This window comes from Balaenoptera ricei, chromosome 2 (assembly GCF_028023285.1).
Source record: "Balaenoptera ricei isolate mBalRic1 chromosome 2, mBalRic1.hap2, whole genome shotgun sequence".
Lineage (NCBI taxonomy): Eukaryota > Metazoa > Chordata > Mammalia > Artiodactyla > Balaenopteridae > Balaenoptera > Balaenoptera ricei.
The window spans coordinates 47,515,280-47,533,892 of record NC_082640.1 but is presented as its reverse complement, the minus strand read 5'-3'; the positions used below and the strand labels follow the sequence as shown (position 1 = coordinate 47,533,892).

General features: G+C 40.6%; 1 protein-coding gene across 9 annotated transcripts in view; it reads left to right on the top strand.

Moving 5' to 3' along the window:
* Window positions 1–18,613, top strand: part of LOC132359159 (uncharacterized) — a 41,051-nt gene that overhangs the window by 2,234 nt on the left and 20,204 nt on the right. The window lies entirely within an intron of this gene.

Sequence of the window (18,613 nt, the reverse complement as noted above, 5' to 3'; positions counted from 1 at the left end):
TGGAACTAACCCTCTTCGGCTGCTTCTTGTCCTTGTCTTAAACAGGAATTAAGTTAAACACAGTGCTGAATGTTAATTACATGTTTACTGGCTAATGAAAATTACAAATGGTTTTGCCACCTCAAACAATGATGAAAACTCTGAAGACACTGTAATTATATACTTTGAGGGAAATAACTCAGAATATTGATCATAAGAAGTGTAAATCTTTTTTTAACTATTCATTAATACCATAAATATGGGCTACAGAAGTTTTTCCTTGTGGTTTGTCTCATTAGTTATACGAGTGGATGGATGGTGAGGCTTCTCTGGGGAGGTGATGAACTCATTCTCTTATAGAAGGAGGCCACTTGTGTAACTGGGGGTGCCCCCCTCCCTTTCACCCCCGCCCCCTTTAACCCCAGCAGAAGGTCGAGGGATAGTTGAACAGGGGGGCCGGGCTCAGGGCAGGTGAAGGTGATCACAGCTCAGCCTCTTTCCTCCCCTCCCCTTGTCCTCCTCTCTCCTCCTCTCCCTCCTCCCTTTCCTGCCAGGTCTGATCGATGACTGCCTTCCCCAGCCAGGGCGCCTGTCGGATAACCTGGCGTTTGGGTTCCTAATGGAGGACAACTCACCGCAACCCAGCGATGCAGCCCTGACAACCCAAGTTCCCTCCTTTAGAGGTGGCTAGGGCAGTTCATTGCAAAAGAAGAAGAAAAAAAAAAGGTTGAGTGAGGTATTACTGGGTAAGGTGGCTCAGGCGGCCGAACCAGAACTGGTTTCCCTGGGTTTGGGAGTAGAGAAATATTTTGCTGTTTTGTTTTAACTCTGGCCTGAGTTGTAGCTTTGCACTCTGCAGTGTGGCAGCCACTTCGATCTTGGGGGTCAAAGGTGAGGGCTGCACTAACCCTAAAAGCCTGGTCTGGCCTGGCCAGAAGGCCGAGCCCGCAGAGGAGTGGGGGGTTGTCAGCCACGCCGCCTGACGCTTCGGAGGGGGTGCCAGTGAAACCCGCACGCGGGGGGCACAGAACCGAGAGCGGGTTTTAAGTGCAATATTGAAGGTTTTTAAAAAGTGCCCTAGGCTTGTGGGACTGGAGTCCTCTTTTTCCCTGAGAATTCCCAAGGCGCTGGTCTTTGTCTTAGAAGGAATGGAGTTTCTGAATGGTGTGAAAGGGACAGAGAGGGTCGCTTCAAATCGATTTTACTTGTCCTTTCTGTCTTTTCGGATCAACGCCCTTCAATGGGCACAGAGGTGCTCTTTCAACCAAAAACTTGTGCTACATTTTCTGCCTGTATTGGTGCTAAATACAATAAGCACTGGGCAGATTTTTTTCTTTGCTTTCCAAAGCAAGAAAGCACCCTAATTAAATTGTTTTATATGGACAGTCAAGACGGACCAATTAAGTATGCATTAGTATAAAGATATAGTCTGCAGATAAAGCGGTTTAGAAAATCACGTGTGCGACAAAGGAGAGGGTGCTAGCGCTGGGGAGGGGTGCGTGAACCAGCGAGGTGGCTCACCTCCCTCCCTGGACCCGGGGGGAATTGCAGAAGCCCCGGCCTCAGGTGAGAGGGGATCAGGGCCGCTAACAGGTGGGCGACAGTGTTGGAGTTTTTCAGGCCCGCGCCCCCGACTGGAGAGCGGTGGAGCCCAGGGGGTTAGTATCTCTCACATCCTCCTACTCTGACAAGGCAGCGGCCCGAGGTGGTGGGTCCGTAGGAGGGGGCGAGAGCGTGCCATGCCTTACTCCAGGTCGGGCCCATTGCCTGGTGTCTAGATTCAGGGCGCGGCCCTGAAGTAAGGAAGGAGTGTGCGCCTCGGGAAGGCCAGGGGGGGCGCGGACACTGTCACTGCCGCGGCCGCAACCCTCTGGCAGCCAAGATCAGGGCAGGAGGCCCCCTTCCAACTCCTCCAAGCTAAGCGCTTTTTCCGCTTCTAAGGAAACGGGAGCGTCTCTGCGAGGAAAGTAAAGTTCCCGCCCGACGCCATCCGGCCCAAGGGGCGTCGAGGACCAGCCACAGAAGTGGGGAAAAGACTGAGGGTCTGAGAAAGGGTAGCGAGGACAGTGGCTCCCCGTCCGGGCCACCGCAGCTCTCGGCTTCTCCACAACCCCTCGACCCTCTGAGGTGTGGGCGGGCAGAGTGCATTTCACCCCGAAGGCGACGACTCCCAGGGCAGTGGCCTGGGCCTCCCCGCGTCGAGGCGTAGGCTTGTGATAGGTGGTCCCCGGGCCGCGAGGGCGCGAGCGCAGCGCGCTGCCGCAGGAAGGGCGCGCGGGGCGCACTGGGCGCCCTTGGTTGGGGTGGGGAGGGGGGAGTAGGGCGAGAATTAGAGCCTGGGGAGGCAGCTGAATGTCAAAAGTAAAAAGGTTGAAAAGCCAATTTTCCCGGCGCGCTTTCGCCCCCCCTTTGCTGGTTGCAGAGGCCGTAAATCAGCGGCCAGCGGCGAGGGCGGGAGGAGCCCCATCGGCGGGCTCGGCGCGGCCCCGCCCTGACCGTGCGCACCTCCCGGTGGGCCCCGAATCGATCAGAAGCCTAGCTGAGGATGTCACCGCACTAAATATTTACTGATCACACACAAATAGCCGGGGCTCGAACGATTTTCCTCTGTGAGGAGAGCGCAGAGAGAAGGGTAAATCATTTTATTAGTGTGGATAAAGCCCAGAGCACACTCCGGGCTGGAGTGTTTTAAGATGTGTCTTCAACTGGATGAAAAGAGTTAGAGAAATCGATACGGAGTGATTAGAAGCCCCCCGGGTGACGAAGGGGGCCGGGGCTTTCAGGGATTTGGCGAGGCTGAGAGGGGGGAGCGAGCCTCGAGGGGGGCGGCCCGACCACCGCCAGGGAACTCCCGGGGGCAGGCCTGTGTCCCTCCCTCCTCGACGGGAGACGCGAGGGCGCAGCCAGCGGCAGGGAGTCCGCCGCGTCCCGGCGCGGCTGGGCTGGCGCTGGGTGAGAGCTGCGCGGGTCGCCGCGGGACAGAGGGCTTGGGTGCCACGGGGCTCTACATCGCGAGTGCCAGTGGTCAGGTGGCCACGGAAGGGGATCGCAGGCCCGGCGTGGAGATGCTGGCAGGTTCCCGCACAGCGCGAGCTCTCCAGGCAGCTTCCCGGAGTAACGACGTGGCCCAAACGGGTTGCATTTTCCCCCGCCGCGCCACGCAGCATCCCCGAACTTTCTCCCGGATGCACCTCTGCCCCCTCGTCTCCCCTAGTGTTCCAGAGAGGACGCAGCGGCCCAGCCCAGCGGGCTGCCTCTCCATCCCACCCACCCAGTGTCAAGGGCAGCCGCCGGGTGGCGGAACCCGCTGCGGACCGCAGGGCCAGTGGATTCCGGGTTCGGGGCTCCTAGGCAGGTGGGAGGAAGTCTGAGGTGGAGCAGGAAGGCAGAGGCAGGGTGACACACACCAACGACGCCCCCAGGATGTCCCCGTCCTCTCCAGGGCGGGAAATCAGCTTTTGGGGGGTCTCAAGCGACAGTCCAGCGAGAGAAATGGTTCTGTGGCCCCAAGGCTGGGTGCAGAAGCCTAAAGTGCCAGGGCGCAAAGGTTTGCGGGGCTCGCTGAAGTTAGCAAGGCTTTGGGTGGAGTTTGCTGGGAAGGAGAAGAAAACCTTCTCCCCAAACTCAAGCAGCAAAGTCCTGGCGCGAAAATGGCTTTTCACTTCTGGAAGCGGAAGGCATCGGTCGCTGCTGTGAACAAACCTTGAGGTTCGAAACAGCTGCAAATAATCAAGAAGGCACTAATTTCGGGGGGAAAAGGGGAGACGGAAGGTGAGGAAAGGGAAGATTTTTTTTCGTTTCTTCTTCCCTTTCTCTCTCTTAACCTTTTCCTAAAAATCTGCCCTTCCTGAAGAAACCGATAGCTTGCTGGCTTTATTATTTATTTATTTATTTATTTATTTATTTATTTATTTATTTATTTATTTATTTATTTATTTATTTTCCTTCTCTCCAAATTGCTCGATTTCCTTGGCAGATTGAGGAATTCAGTTCAGGCTGCCCTACTTGGCTCCTCGGTGCAACAGGAAATGTAACTGCAGATCTAATTAACCGTTTTGCAGAAGGGAGAATTTTTTTTTTTTTTTTTTTAATATGAATCCCAAAGGCTTGGAGTGATGTGTTCAGGTGTGAGGCGATTGGTGCCTCGAATTCATTCTTCGGTAATCCTCTAATTCCTGCGATGGAAGTTCGAGAGCATCGCTGACCTGGAGGCTGTCAGAAGCCGGGTCTCCATTAACCCTTCTTGGTCTCGGCCAGAGCGAAGGTTAACTACACTAATGTACCAAAGGGGCTGTAGCAAAAAAGGAAGGAAGGATGAAAGGGAAGAAGGGGGAGGGAGAGAAGGTAAATTCACTCTAGCTGCAAGGATTTTAGAGCTCTGTCTTTCACTGGTCCTCCCCCACCCCCACCCTTCCTAGGAAAGCGGGTTTCCATTCTGAGAGACAAGAGTCTCATCCATCAAGGCAGCTCACTCCACGGAGATGGACTTAAGGGAATAAGAAAACACAATGTAGTGAAATATTTTCTTCTATTTAACTGACCACCCAGTTCACTTTAAAAACAATTCTAACATGTATGCAACAATTAATTATTGTGGGAGAGGTTTTAAAAAAAACCCAAATCCTAATACATGTTTTACCTTCTTTCATTTAAGTAAAAGCTAATTTAGAATCTTGTCAGTAGCCAAATTATAGCCATAAAATCTAGATGAGATTAGGAAAATCCATTCTGCTGGTTTCACACCTGGTGGCATTTTTAATGAGTAGTTATATAATAGTTATGTGCATGAAGGTATATGCACATGGGTGTGTATATATTCTTATGGTGGTAGAAGTTCCATGATAGATTAAAGGTTTATATACTCAAGCACTAGATAGAGGCTGTCACTCATGTGTACATGTTGGGGGTCTGGCAGAAAACAGTGCAAAAAAGAGTTTTGAATGAGTTCCTTGGAATCTCTATTGTTGAAATACAAGCTGAAGCAACTTAGTAATGGTAAAGCTGTTGTGCCTTGCAGAATCATGGAAAGATACTTCAAGGTAAAAATGTCAGTTTTCAGTTTGGTAGCTTTGGCAGGGCATTTAAACAAGAGGTGAACATCTTTTGCCTAATATATTTATTTTAAAATTCAACAATATGCTACTCTGTTTATTTTACTTTTCAATGAATTGAAGAATTAAAAGAGAATAGGCTCTAGCTATAGATGCTAGCATAAGGGATTTGTTGCCCATTTAACTAAGTCTGATGTGGTCTATATATGCTTTTAATATTATATTGCAAGGCAACTCCAGCTGAGAAAGTTTTAAAGACACCTAAAGCCATGTGGACATCAGTTCTTATTTAGAAGTGGACAGAGTGAGGAAAGGTTGTCTGATTCTGTATTTTTTTCTCTTAGGAGACTGGTAATGAAATCTTTAAAAGGACAGTTCATTTTTGGTTTGTCAAAAAAGGCATTAATCAAATGGTTTCAAGTGCCAGTCATTTAAATGTGAAGGTGTTAGTAAGGCAAATATCCAGATAAATTTATATTGTTAATTAGCTGCATCAGTGTACTTAAAGAAAATACAAACAGAACAACAAAGGGGATTTATCTTGTTTAATTTTCTTTAGCCACAAACTCAAGGTGAATTTCAGAAGGAGAAAATAAGGGCTAATTTCCATTCTATTGGTTTTTAGAAGGCTGAAAAACCCCAGTTTCAATATAAAGCATATAATTAGAGAAGTAAGTAAATGGACAAAGACAGATATACTGCCATAATAGAAAAACATAATGTATGAATTTAGAAAACATAATTAATTAATTAACTATCAACTGCACTTCTCTTCTTAAATGGATGGTTTCTTGAAATGTTGAACGGACACATTAAAAATAAAGGACTTCTGTGCAAAAATGAGAGGAGGCTAACATAATATTCAGTTTTTTTGACCATAGGAAGTATCAACTTGAGGCTTTACAAAGTATAATGTTTAAATAAAATTTACACTGATCTTTTTTTTTTTGAATACAGGACACAGAAAGTTACCTTTCTTATCCCTACATTACAATTTGTAATAAATTAATCAACCTTATCAAAGGGATTACAATGTGCTTGACTGAGGTAAATTGACTGAGATGATATCACTTAAAATAGTTTAAAGCAAAAGTGAAAATGTAAAAGGAAGAAAATATTGACTTCAGTGATAAATGTCACATTGGGTATTTATTGGCAGGACCACATTACATCACATGTCAGGGAGAAGTTAAAAATTTAGGCAACCCTATTTCTTGCAGAATGCATGTTAATAATGTATTTACTGACTCCAAAAGTTATGGTGGAAATTTTTATTTTGCATATACTTTGTTGCCGTATTGCCATCCAAATAGAAAGAAGTGAAATTTAAGCGAGGGGGGATGGGGTTTAAAAAATATTAAACAATGTTTTTCTTTATAGTCTTCAAGAATTATGCTTAGTTATGACTTTTTTCATATGATTTTGATTAATTTAATAGCTTTTAAAATCATATACTACTGTGTTGAAGTCTACATTGTTTATACATTGAAAACAAATTCAAAGGCATCAGATCTTTCTCAGAAAGTGCAATTGAATGTTCAGTTATTGAAGAGCTACTATTTAAATTTCCCAGGTTCCATTAAAAACAAACACACTTACAAACACCTGAATCTATTCTTTCCGAACAACTTGTAAAATTGCAACTGGCATGGCTGTGGATGAATATTTTATATAAGAGTCTTTTGTTCTCTTCTTGTTTAGCAGGGAAATGCCTCTAATTTGTCTTTTATGCTTAAATACTTTAAAAAAGCATTAGTCCATATGCAAGAATTATTCATCCTTTTTAAAAAAAAGTGAATAAAATTCTAATTATAGAGAAAAGATGTGATGTTTACTCTGAAGTTTCAGGAACATGTAAAGTTTTCTTAATAAACTAGAAGAAACTCTATCCTAGATAAATTTAAATAGGGCAGATATTGGGTATGGTTTACATTCGTGTCCTTCTGCCTTCTTGCCTTTGGCATTAAGGTATCTGGGTTTTTGTCTTCACACACTGTCTATTGTTAGCAGATTTTGAGATTAAAAAATATTTTCAAATTGTCTTGCCTTTATAGCTTAATGCATTATTAAATTGGAAAATAATATTCACTTCTGTGTTCAAATTTCTATGTCCAGACAATAGTAAAGAGGTGAGGTTCTGCACTACCCCCCAAAAAAAACCCAATAACAAAAAAGAAAACATCATTACATATACAAGCTAAAGAGGAAAACAAAAGCAAAAACAAAAACCTTAGGCTTCAGTGTGTTGGAAATACAGAATCATTGTTTTTACAATGGAGCCCTTTACAAGGCTTTTTTCATCTTAACTATCTACCAAGATGGGACACTTGAGTTTTGTATAATTTTTGAATTTTGAGCAAGTTTTAACAACATATCACAGGCTTTTTGAAGTGAAGAAAATTTGAAAAATAAGCCTCCAGAATAAAAAAACACAGGTAAGTGACAGGGCATGATGGCTTGCCTCCGTTTTTAGGGATGTTACAGAAGTTTTACTTTAAAATTACAATAACATGCTTTTTCATTGGGTGCAAAGCAAGATAATTATAGGAGAAAAGAGAAGAAAAGATTCCCTCCCACTCTTGGCCACCAAAAAACAAAACAACAACAAAACCCCAAAGAAACCCCAATCCTAACCCCCACCCTTGCCACTTTAGGGAAGTTTCTGTGTAACTGTGGGTCCTGCAGTGGTTAGACTCTAGTCCGTAGGCTGGCAGCCTCAAGAAGGAGGCAGATTCTCTGAGCTCAACTGCAGATGACCTACCACTTCGAGGTAAAGTTTGGAAAACAACTATTGAAAGTTAACCTCTCCTTTCCAAAGAAGGTTTTCAGAGGCGGGACAGTGAGAGCTGATATAACCAATTTTATTATTTTCTAAGGCATCCCTAACTTTTATGATCCCCCCCTTTCCTTTACTATCCATCTTTGTGCCTCCAGGGCTAGTGAGAGAGCAGGGCAGATTCTAGATTGCTTTCAGAGTTTGCCTTCTCTGATGATGGATTACCACGTCAATTTAAACGGCATAGGATTAATTTGTTTCAATGATTTCTCTTTAGGCTGAATGCCAGCCGTTTTTCTATCTCTCCCCTTGCTCTTCAGAACAACAACCAAAAAAAACAAAAAAACCAAAAAAACAAAAAAAAAGCCTTCTTTCCATATTCTAAGTTAGGAGACAATAATAGAAATAGACAAGTTAGGTGTAATGTTGCAACACAGTTATGGGTCTGAGTGTTTTTATCTCTAAGAGGCTGAAACATACAGTCAGTCACATTAAAATGAAATTGGATTCAACATTTATTCAATAAATACTTGTCTTGTAGATAATACAGTGCCAAGTGCTTTTGACATATAAGGACTTAATTTGTCTTGGGTAACAAGTTATTAATATGGCACATTTAAACTTGCCACCTACAATAAGGTTTTTGAGATCCATAACAAACTCAGATGATTATTGTGAAAAATAATTTGTGTGAGGGCGGGAGATCTTTCTGAGAATGAATATCTTTATTACATATATATATATATATATACACACACACACACACACACACACATACATATGCATATATACATACATACACCCATACTAGTAACACACATACATGTCAGATCACATGCAAACAAAAAAGTTCAATAAAGTTAAAAATATCCATTCATTATGCAGGTAGATCTAACCTTTCCAAACTAAGAATATGTAAGCCAGTTTTCTCTTTTGAATGATTTCTAAAGTGCACAAGAAAAATGCTGTTCAAATCCACTTTCCTTGCAAGATCAAATCCATTATAAGGATGAAATGGCACAAAAAAGCACTTAGGTGCAATCCAAAATCAAACACCCCCTCCAGATTTTTCACCTAGACTAACCTTGCAGCCAGATAGAGCATGTTGCTTGTAGATAAAGGCAATTTAAGTGAAATAAGCTATCCCTAAAGTGATTATTGTATTTCTTTCTTAACTGGAGGTCCTCCAGCAGATGCAAAGGAACAAGAGAGGGGTTTTATCCTATAGACTGACTATGTTGAGTACATGTGGCTGTTTTGAACACTTGGCTGCTGTTTCATTTTTTTTTTTCAGTTTTCCTAATTGCTTCTCCTTTTCCCAGCATTCCCCTGCACTGAAATTAAGCATCATAGTTCAGGATAATAAATTGCATTCTGAATATGAACACGATGGATTTTCTAGCCTTCCTCTTTTCCTTAGGCTTCTCAATGCTGTTTTTGAGCAGGTTCTACTTTCTAAGGACGTATGCAATCTGAGGCCAGTGACTGCCAGAACTGGAATCTATGCAATTTTAATTTGTAAAAAAGTTGTTAGTTGTTAACCTTGGGGGAGATTGTGCATCTCTGAGAAACCAAATCTTTGAGAGCTCTCCCTGGGAAATGATGTTACACATGAGCAGAAAATCTAGGCAAGAAAGGCTAATTGAATGAGGAGAGAGAATTAGGTTAAAAAATAGAGTGCAATCTAGTATCACATTTTCACGAGTGTATCTTGAAATGAAGGTGTCTTCAAGTCGCCAGTGATGCCAGAATGTTTAGATGCTGGCCACAGATGGGAACACCTATTGAAATGTGTCTGAAGAAGATTAATAGGGCTTGTCACTGATGGGAAAGCACTGCTTTGCTGTAAATTTCTACCAGCACAAGATGAATTACCGATGAATGCTCACTTATCAACCCCATCACTATCGTTCGACACTAAATCAAATTGAGAAGTTATCTGCAATCAGAAAATTTCTTTTTAAAATAGACATACACCTTTAGGCCCCGACTCTTTACTAATCCTACTCAGAAAACAATTCTCGTCCCATGATGCTTCTTTAGCTTAAACAAAATTGTATCTCAATAATGTATATACTTTTAAGTTCACGTGCAATGGACAGCTGGTCAATGGCAAAGTCTGACAGTATTTTAACAAGGTATGAAGGCTTCTTGGAAGCTGTCATTGAATATTTCATAAAGTGTGTTTTCTTTACTTTGAGATATTTCTTTCTCTAATTACTTGGAAGGCAAAGAAGAGAGTGCTGTTTTCCTGTTCTAAACCCTGTCCCTGCAACCTAATCATCTTCTAATTCCCTGGTAAGATAAAATTATGAGAGAATTGCAAGTTTAGGTAGAGAACAGTAGAATAGGATTAAATGGATAACAGTGATAACTGAGGAAATGCATTTATTCTTTTATGATTACATGGTGTTGCATGTATCTCATTTCTAAGGTGATTTATTTGAGAAACAAATCAGTGGCATTATCTCTTTTGTCATCTGTTAACCAGCTCTAAGCATCCAGAGGCTTTCTGACCTAGGAATAATAATGTTTAATAAAACCATCAACCCTTGTATTTTTATAGGACTCTACCTATTTACGAAAGTTATTCTCACATGCATAACTCATTTGGTTTTTACCAAAATCCTGCAATGTTGATATTTTAAATTCCCATTTTGCTGATGAGTAAACTGAGGCTCAGAGACTTATCTGAGGCCATGGAACTAATAGGAGCACAGTCAGAATTCATACCTAGGTCTCCTAGGATCCTTTCAGGGTTTTTCACTATGTAAATGAAGAAGAAAAGGACGGTGATATTAACATCAGCCAACATTGACTATATACCAGAACTATGGTAAACATACACATGTATTTTATTTAATCTCTTATACAACTCTGAGGTAGATATTGGTGTTATTTTCCATTATCCAAGAGAAAAATAAAAAGCAAACCAAGGGTTATGGAGGTTAGGGACTTGCCTGAAACTCACATTGCTAGTAAGTTGGTGACATGTTATTCAAATCCAGGAAGTCTACATTCAAAGCCACTTCCCTATCCTATGTTCCCGTTTCCAATTGCAAGGAGTCTTCAACTGCATTGAGTGGTCGCAAGAAACCCACTTATCTGTGGAATATAAAAATCCCTCAGACTCTGAGGCAGTGTGTCATAGCAGAATAGATCCTGGTTTGGAAATAGACCTGGATTTAAATTCTAGCTTTACCAGTTACTAAGTATGTGACCTCCACTTCTTTGGCCTTTATTTTCTTCATCTCTAAAATGGGGTGGTTGGGTTAAATGAAACTATGGGCATTGCTTTTGGGTACTTCCTTCTGTCATGGTCTCTAAGAGAGAAGAAGTAAGGAACAGAAAAATGACAGCCATGTCTGAGAAGGCGAGCAGGGACAAGTGACAAATGAGGTACTTTGAGAAGTTGTGACTGCCATCTCTCAGAGACTGGCACTGGGGACACTCAGCATTGGATGAAGTCTCTTTTCTTCCTCTCTGCTTTCAGAGAGCACGGAATGCTTAAGGACAAGGATAGTTCTTTACAAAACCATAGAATTTAAAACTTACAAGGAGAACTTTACCTCCCTTATTTCCCAGATGAAAGCAAGAAGAAAAACCTGATGTCTGGAGAGGTTGGGTGACTTCTGTAAGTTCTCCCAGCTGATTGGTGACAGGGTTGAAATTAGACCCCTTTTCTCTTGGCCCCAAAACCAGGAATCCACCCTCCCTCCCACAATATCTTCCAAACTATGCTCCTTATTCATCAAAAAAAAAAAAAAAAGTTTAGATGATCTCGTCGTGTCCCTATTATAACTATTTTGCTGCTCTAATTATTTTGATATGATAATTTGTGTGGGTTATTATTGGTTGTAATATGAAATCTTCCTAAATCTCTCCCACAATAATTTTTCATAAAATCTGTTAAGCTAACCAGCCGAAGAGTTTAAGCTGCAATGAAGAGTCACACAATAATAAAAATATTCTGTAATCTCCATTAGGTCACTGTAATATTCCAATCTGTATTTATTACAACCCTCCTCTTATGCTTACATAACCAAAATTGCTAGATTTATATTCTCTAATGGTTCCCCAATGGGAAAAACCTGTGTTTTTTATCTCCCTTTTCCTGTCCCAAATCACCCTTCCACATACGTTGGCTGCTTTGGGAAACCCCGTCTGGGTTTAATCAGAAGTTGCAAGACAAAATGTGCATTATTAAGAAATATAAATATTTTCAGAAGCAATCAAAGGGATGAAAGATTGATTCAGCATGTAGATTGGACCTAATTCGAAGCAGCTTTTTTCTAGTGAAGGCTACCGAGATACAGAGGCAGGAGTTATTGTGGCCACCGGTTGGAAATGCCCACTCATTAGAATGTCAGGATTTCTCTTGCTAGGTATGTTGAAATACTTTTTGCAAGGTGTATTCTCTAGTCTCTGGGCTGAAGCACCTTTCTTGCCACCCTTAGGGACTTGGAGTAGTTACCTTTGAGAAATTTAGACTAATTCCTTCTTCTCTTTAGAGTTTAGATCAGCGAGTACCTCCATTTTCACAACTCGGAAGTTGGTTTAGCATTAACTTCATAAGAACATTTTGGCCTGGAGGCATCTGTATTACAATTTCTTTCTTGGCTTTATAAAAGGTATCACATTATCTACCTGGTCAATCTTTATTGGCTTTCAAAATAGAGACATGGAAAAACCTAATAAGCTTGATTAAGATACCTGCTTTAAAAACAACAGGCTGCCTCATTTAGCATGTTGCTTTGAAATGTCCCAGCAAAGCTGGGTGGTCATTGCTTGAATACAGGTATTGCTAATTTGGGATCTTTGTCAGTCTGGTAGCTCTGGAAAAAAAAGATAAAGTCTAATGTGTAGGTGGAATTTTAATACACAAGGGATCAAACCCTGATTGTTGTATTTTGTTTCTGTTTTCTTTCTTTCTTTCCTTTAATCCCACTTTTTGTCCACATGGCTATGTGTGAGAGATGGCTTGATTTTCTTGATATGGTTCACCCATCCACAGATGGAATCCAAAGAGGACTGAAAATGTCTTTAAAATCAACACAACTCAGGGAGTTTGAGTGAACCAGTTTTCCTTTGTTGTAGGGTATAGTATTATTGGCTGTAGGTTTTTTGATATACATTCTAAATTAGGCCTGCAAAGGCATGCTTCATCTTTAATTCATCACTCTCAGCTGAAAGAGATTAGCAATGTCTAGCACGCACCCCTCGTATGGTGCTGACCTCATCAAGTATGGCCTGAAATTAATTAGCCTCATTCATTCCAAATGGAAAAGGATAATGGAGCAGCATTTTAGAGATGACCATCACAAATTGTATGCAGCATATTTAAAAGGCTCCTATTTTCAAACCATGTAGATTAAAATTCTTTCCTGGGTTTACAACATGCCAGAGTTTTCAAGGACCCAGAGGGAAGCCTGGGCAGGTTTCGGATGTATATGTTTGTGTGTGCGCATGCGTATGCCAGAGTGCGTGCATGCCCAGTTGTTTGTTGTATGAGTCTTAGAACCTGTGTATGGATGTGTCCATATTTAGCTGACTTGCTGTCTAGGGTGATACCTGGAATACGTGACCGACAAAAATATGTTTCATGCTGATTTAAATGATACGGTAATAGAATACGTTAAGAGTATTTTTCTTTTTTTCTTTTTTCTTTTGGTTGCCATGAATACCATGAAGCGGGCACGCTAGCACAAACTTGCTGCTATTTTCCAGTTAGACACTATTCATCCTCTAATTTAGAAACCGAAAGCCTCTTAAAGAAATGCTTGGTGTTTCTATTTGGAGTTACTTTTGGAACTTTCTATGTCTTTTCCCAGTCCTTACCGTTTCATCATATTTCAAAACATGATTGAGGACTAACTTGGATTACAGAATCACTTAAATTTACCACCTTTCTAAGATTAGCTGATTTTTTCCCTTTTGGGAATTGACTAAGGAAGACCACATTTTTTTTTTTTTTTAAACATCTTTATTGGAGTATAATTGCTCTACAATGGTGTGTTAGTTTTTGTGTTATAACAAAGTGAATCAGTTATACATATACATACATCCCCATATCTCTTCCCTCTTGTGTCTCCCTCCCTCCACCCTCCCTATCCCACCCCTCTAGGTGGTCACAAAGCACCAAGCTGATCTCCCTGTGCTATGTAGCTGCTTCCCACTAGCTATCTATTTTACATTTTTTGAATATCAAAATTGCTTTCTTTTCTAGCCAAGATAATCTTGACTGGGGTTCTTTGGTATTCTCAAAGATGTTGTAAAGTTTATTTTTATTACCAGTCATTTGGGGACTACAGATTAGAAGAAAAAAAGTGTGACTTTTTTTGTGTGTGTTTTCAGGTTTTAATTTTTTAAATAATATAAAGTGTGGTTAACTTATGAAAAAGTATCAGTAGTATTTGGGAGAAATTTTATCTAATGCACATTTCTTAAGAGAAAATTTTTTTTTTTAAATCCCAGAGTAACTTTGTTTAGTTCCATTAAAAAAGTAGGTATTCAAAGTAATGTAACTGCAAAGCTTCTACTTAACTATTGGAGTGAAAAATGCACTTCTAGGCAAATAATTTTTTTAATCTCACTGATATATTAGTCTCAATATATAAGTTATTTAAGATTATTTTGCCTTATAATAAAACAGAAACTGTAAGCATGTTGCTCATATCTCTGCAAATGTAGGATTTGGAAATTTCCCTAAACTCACTTTTGCCTAATCTTCTCATCCCAAAGGCCTCTTTATTTAATGGGCATATATCATTTATATGTCCAAGATCATCAGTCACAAACTGTGAACCTATCATTTTGACATAAAAGATCTATCCTTAAATCTCCTCAAACCTCTAGCATATAATTTGAGGAAATTAGCTAAAGTCTGGGCTTCTGACTTCTGGGGGGAAGAAATGTAAAAATGGAGAAAGCTTATATAATACAAATTTGATTTTAAAATCATGGTTTACCTGAGCCAGGGATTAAAAATTGATGCAGCTGCAGATCTTTAAATGTTGACAGAAATAGATAATCTTGTTAATTATTGTCTGGTCAACTTGGAATTTTGTGGCTAATAAACACAGTATGAAGTAAAGGAGAATATTTGCAAAAACAGCATGACTCATTAAAGCATATATTACCAAAACTGTATTTTCCTCATAGTTATATATTGAGACAAAGAAATGTATATGCTCTAAAATATTGCAATTTGCTGAAATATTGAACAGCATGTCTCAATTTTTACTTAAAAATGTTTTTTATCAACTGAGGTGAAAATGGCAGGAAAACCATAAATATAAGGATTAAGGCTGCATGAAATTTGAGTTCGTTCAAATGACAAACCCCAAGTAAAACTCAGATGAACTTACCAAATTTCATTTGGTATCCACCTGAAACTGTAAATCCTCTTTTGGCATTTGAGAGTAAAAAGGAGGTTCACCTAAAATTCAAACCAGGTTTTCCTAAAGCTAACCCAGATTCACTCACTTTGGGGTAAACTACAGTTGTGTTTTGGGTTCATAATAAAACTTTCATCCCACTTTAGCTAATGATGAAGAGATGATGGGCTGGGGAAGAGAGCTAGATGTTTTGGGAATTGCTGTTTTGTCCTGTTTTACTTTGTATTTCCTGTAACATTCTGAAGTAGGGAAGAACAGTATATGAAGCCCATTTTCAATGATATATGTGGAAATGTGACCACATATGAGAGACCAGAGGGGAAACTGACAGTCAAATATGCATACGATTTTTTAAAAAAGGAGAATCTAAACGAAATGTCGGTAACCAACATTTCTTGAGTGCTTACTGTAACCAGGCACAATTTTAAGTACTTTGCATGTATTAACTCAACTTGGTCGACCATAACAGTACCAAACAAACACAATTATCTCCATTTTGCAGATAAGAAAGACTAGGCACAGGGAAATTACATAACTTGCCCAAGGTTACACTGCTCCTAAAAGGGATTTGAACCCCAGGATGTCTGGTTCTGGAATCTCTGTACTTAAGCACAATGCTATACTGCCTCCCTAGAGAAAATATAATTGCAATGTTGTTTGGAAAACAAACTGCTACAGACTATACATAGGAGAAGTATTTTCCCATTTTTAAGTGCTAAGAACAGAAGTAAATGTAATGGCAGAAACCAAGGTCGAGAAAGCTCATTCTTGTCTAATCTTCTTAACACAGAAGTAGGAAGGGAGTCGAAGTCCCAAATCTCCCTGAAGTCTTTGCTGAGTGTCTACTTGGAATGCTACATATGTAGACTACCTTAATGCCAAAGAGATAAAGATAAATGGACTGGAATTCAAAGAAAAAAAGTACAAAAATGACAGGGTGAGAGATTGACTTGGGAGGAAAGATCAAAAGAACTAAATAAGGAAAACTTGGAGAAGCAATAGTTAATATAGAACTCAATAGCACTCTAGAAATATTTAGAAGAAAAATGAAGGCCTACAAATGTCACCAGGGAGATTGGAAATAGGTAAAGAGGAAGGTCTAAGAGAAAAACAAATTAAGGGAACTCAGTTAGATTTTGTCATTTTCTTGCAAGACCGGTAATGAAAGCTGTATTTTCTTGGAATACTGAAGCCTAAGTCAGAGATTTCACAGGAAAACAAAAATATGTTCCCTGCCTTGTGTAGGTTGAAGCAGAAAGATAGGCATATATATATATATATATATATATATATATATATATATATATATATATATATAAATATATAATATAATACATATACTATTACATATATTACTATATGATGGTAATATATATATACTATACTATTATTAATATATATACTATTATGATGTAAAGTATTTTTTAAGCCATATGGCTTTAAAATTGCTTTACATCATAATAGTATGTGAAATGTCCCCATAACCTTTATATTCACTTTCTCATTTAATTCTCATGATGAGTTTGTGAAGTTTATATTATTAGCTCCATTTTGCAGATATGAAAACCGAGGCTCAGGGAGGTTGTTGTTACCTGCCCAGGGTCATGCAGCCTGTGGACCCCCTGCATCGTCCCAAGCCTCGTCTCCTCCCAGAACACCACACACTGTCTTCTCTCCCATGGCATCCCCAGGACTTCTCCCAGAAGATGATGTCACAGAACAACTGGTTTTAGGCCAAATTCACTGCGGTGCATCACCCTTGAGGCATGTACTGATAAGAACACGTTCTGCTGGAATGGGACATAACCTGGCTTCTGATAACTGGGGGCACCCTCTAGGAGGTGGCCTGTCTGCTCAGCTCTTGCAGAAGCTGTGTATGTTAAGTAAACACTCTGAAGTTGGCTTGGATGGGGGAGCAAACGATAGATGGATGAACATTCAAACATGAACTGGAACTCTCCAAGCGGGCCCCCAGTCTCCTGTGTTTACAGGCCCCCAAATGAAATCACACGGCTGTTTATAGGAGTCTTAGTGCTGATGAAAAGACTGAGTTAACGCTCCAAACTTTTCCCTGCCAAAGGAGAAAAGTTCCAGGTTCTTTAAAAAGTATGTAAAGCATCTGATCTGAAAAGTGGCAACAGCATTTGGGACCAATTACCCAGATTAAGAGGCAACAATGCTCTGTTTACACTTTGTAGCCAAGAGCCCTTTGGCTCTGGCCCACAAGCTGGAGATTGTAAATTACGGAAATTTCAGGCTAACATTGCCTTCTCTTTTGACCTGTGTGTCTGAGGGTAGAGAAAAGCAGCTAGAAAAACCCTGTTGTTACTTGCCTTAAAATGTCAGTGAATGGGGAACTGAATGTTGTCTTCCAGGTAAGATGTTTAACACAGATCCTCTGCAAGGAAAGCGTGCATTTTCTCACTCAGGGAAGGGGCTGTGGATGCTGTGTCAGGATGTGGTTTTTCAGTTTGCCACTCCTCAAAAATGATTTTTGCAAAAGAAGTTAAAAGTAAAGGCTCTCTGACATCTTTTGCTTAATTACCATTGCATTCCACTTTAACTCCGTTTTCCAATATGCTGTGGATTAATCAGTAACAAATGGGAGTTAGTGGCATCATTACCCTGAGGACTGTACTGCTGAGAATGGAGAGACACAGATTATGGTAAATACAGCCATGTGGGCAAAAAAGAGGCATCATTTGGCCAAAACTTGGAGGCCAATACGGGTCAGAATGATTTGGGAATGAGATTTTGTTTTCTCCCTTTACTAAGGAGGCCAGCCCCCACTTTATGTAACGCTGATAATTCCAGAAGTTTGGGGAAAATATTCGTCTTTCTTTCAACATAATCCTGATGTTAAGGGCTTGACCTTGCTGGGGGAGAAAGGAACCACAGAGGTCAGAAGGCAAGAAGAATGGGAGGCATATCTATTCCTGAAGCACAGACCTGCCAAACCCAGTGGTGTGGAAAAGACGAGTCATTATTTTACCAGTAGCCGTAATGGTAATGCACGTGTTCAGAGGTTTAGAATTTAACCACTTTCAATACCACATTTAGACCATCAAACTGGATGTATCCAGAGGCAGGGACTGAGCTCTTTTTAAAGTTCTATAGGTTAGATAGTCATTTAGATGAAAACGTGATTGGCATTGTGATTGTGGAGTATTATGGGAATCTTAGGATCGGAAACTATTTTGTTTTGTTTTGGAAAACATTTTTTACCCTGTAATCCAGGGTCCACTTCATGGAGGGGCTGTCTTCTGAGGCAACTCATATTTGAGGGCATTCCAGTCCCCTTGGATGTCAATATACTTTTTTGATAAAAACTGATCAACAACCAAATTTATTCAATTTTGGATTCTTCTGACCCTGGTCTATCTCAATAATTTACCATTTTTGGCAGTGTC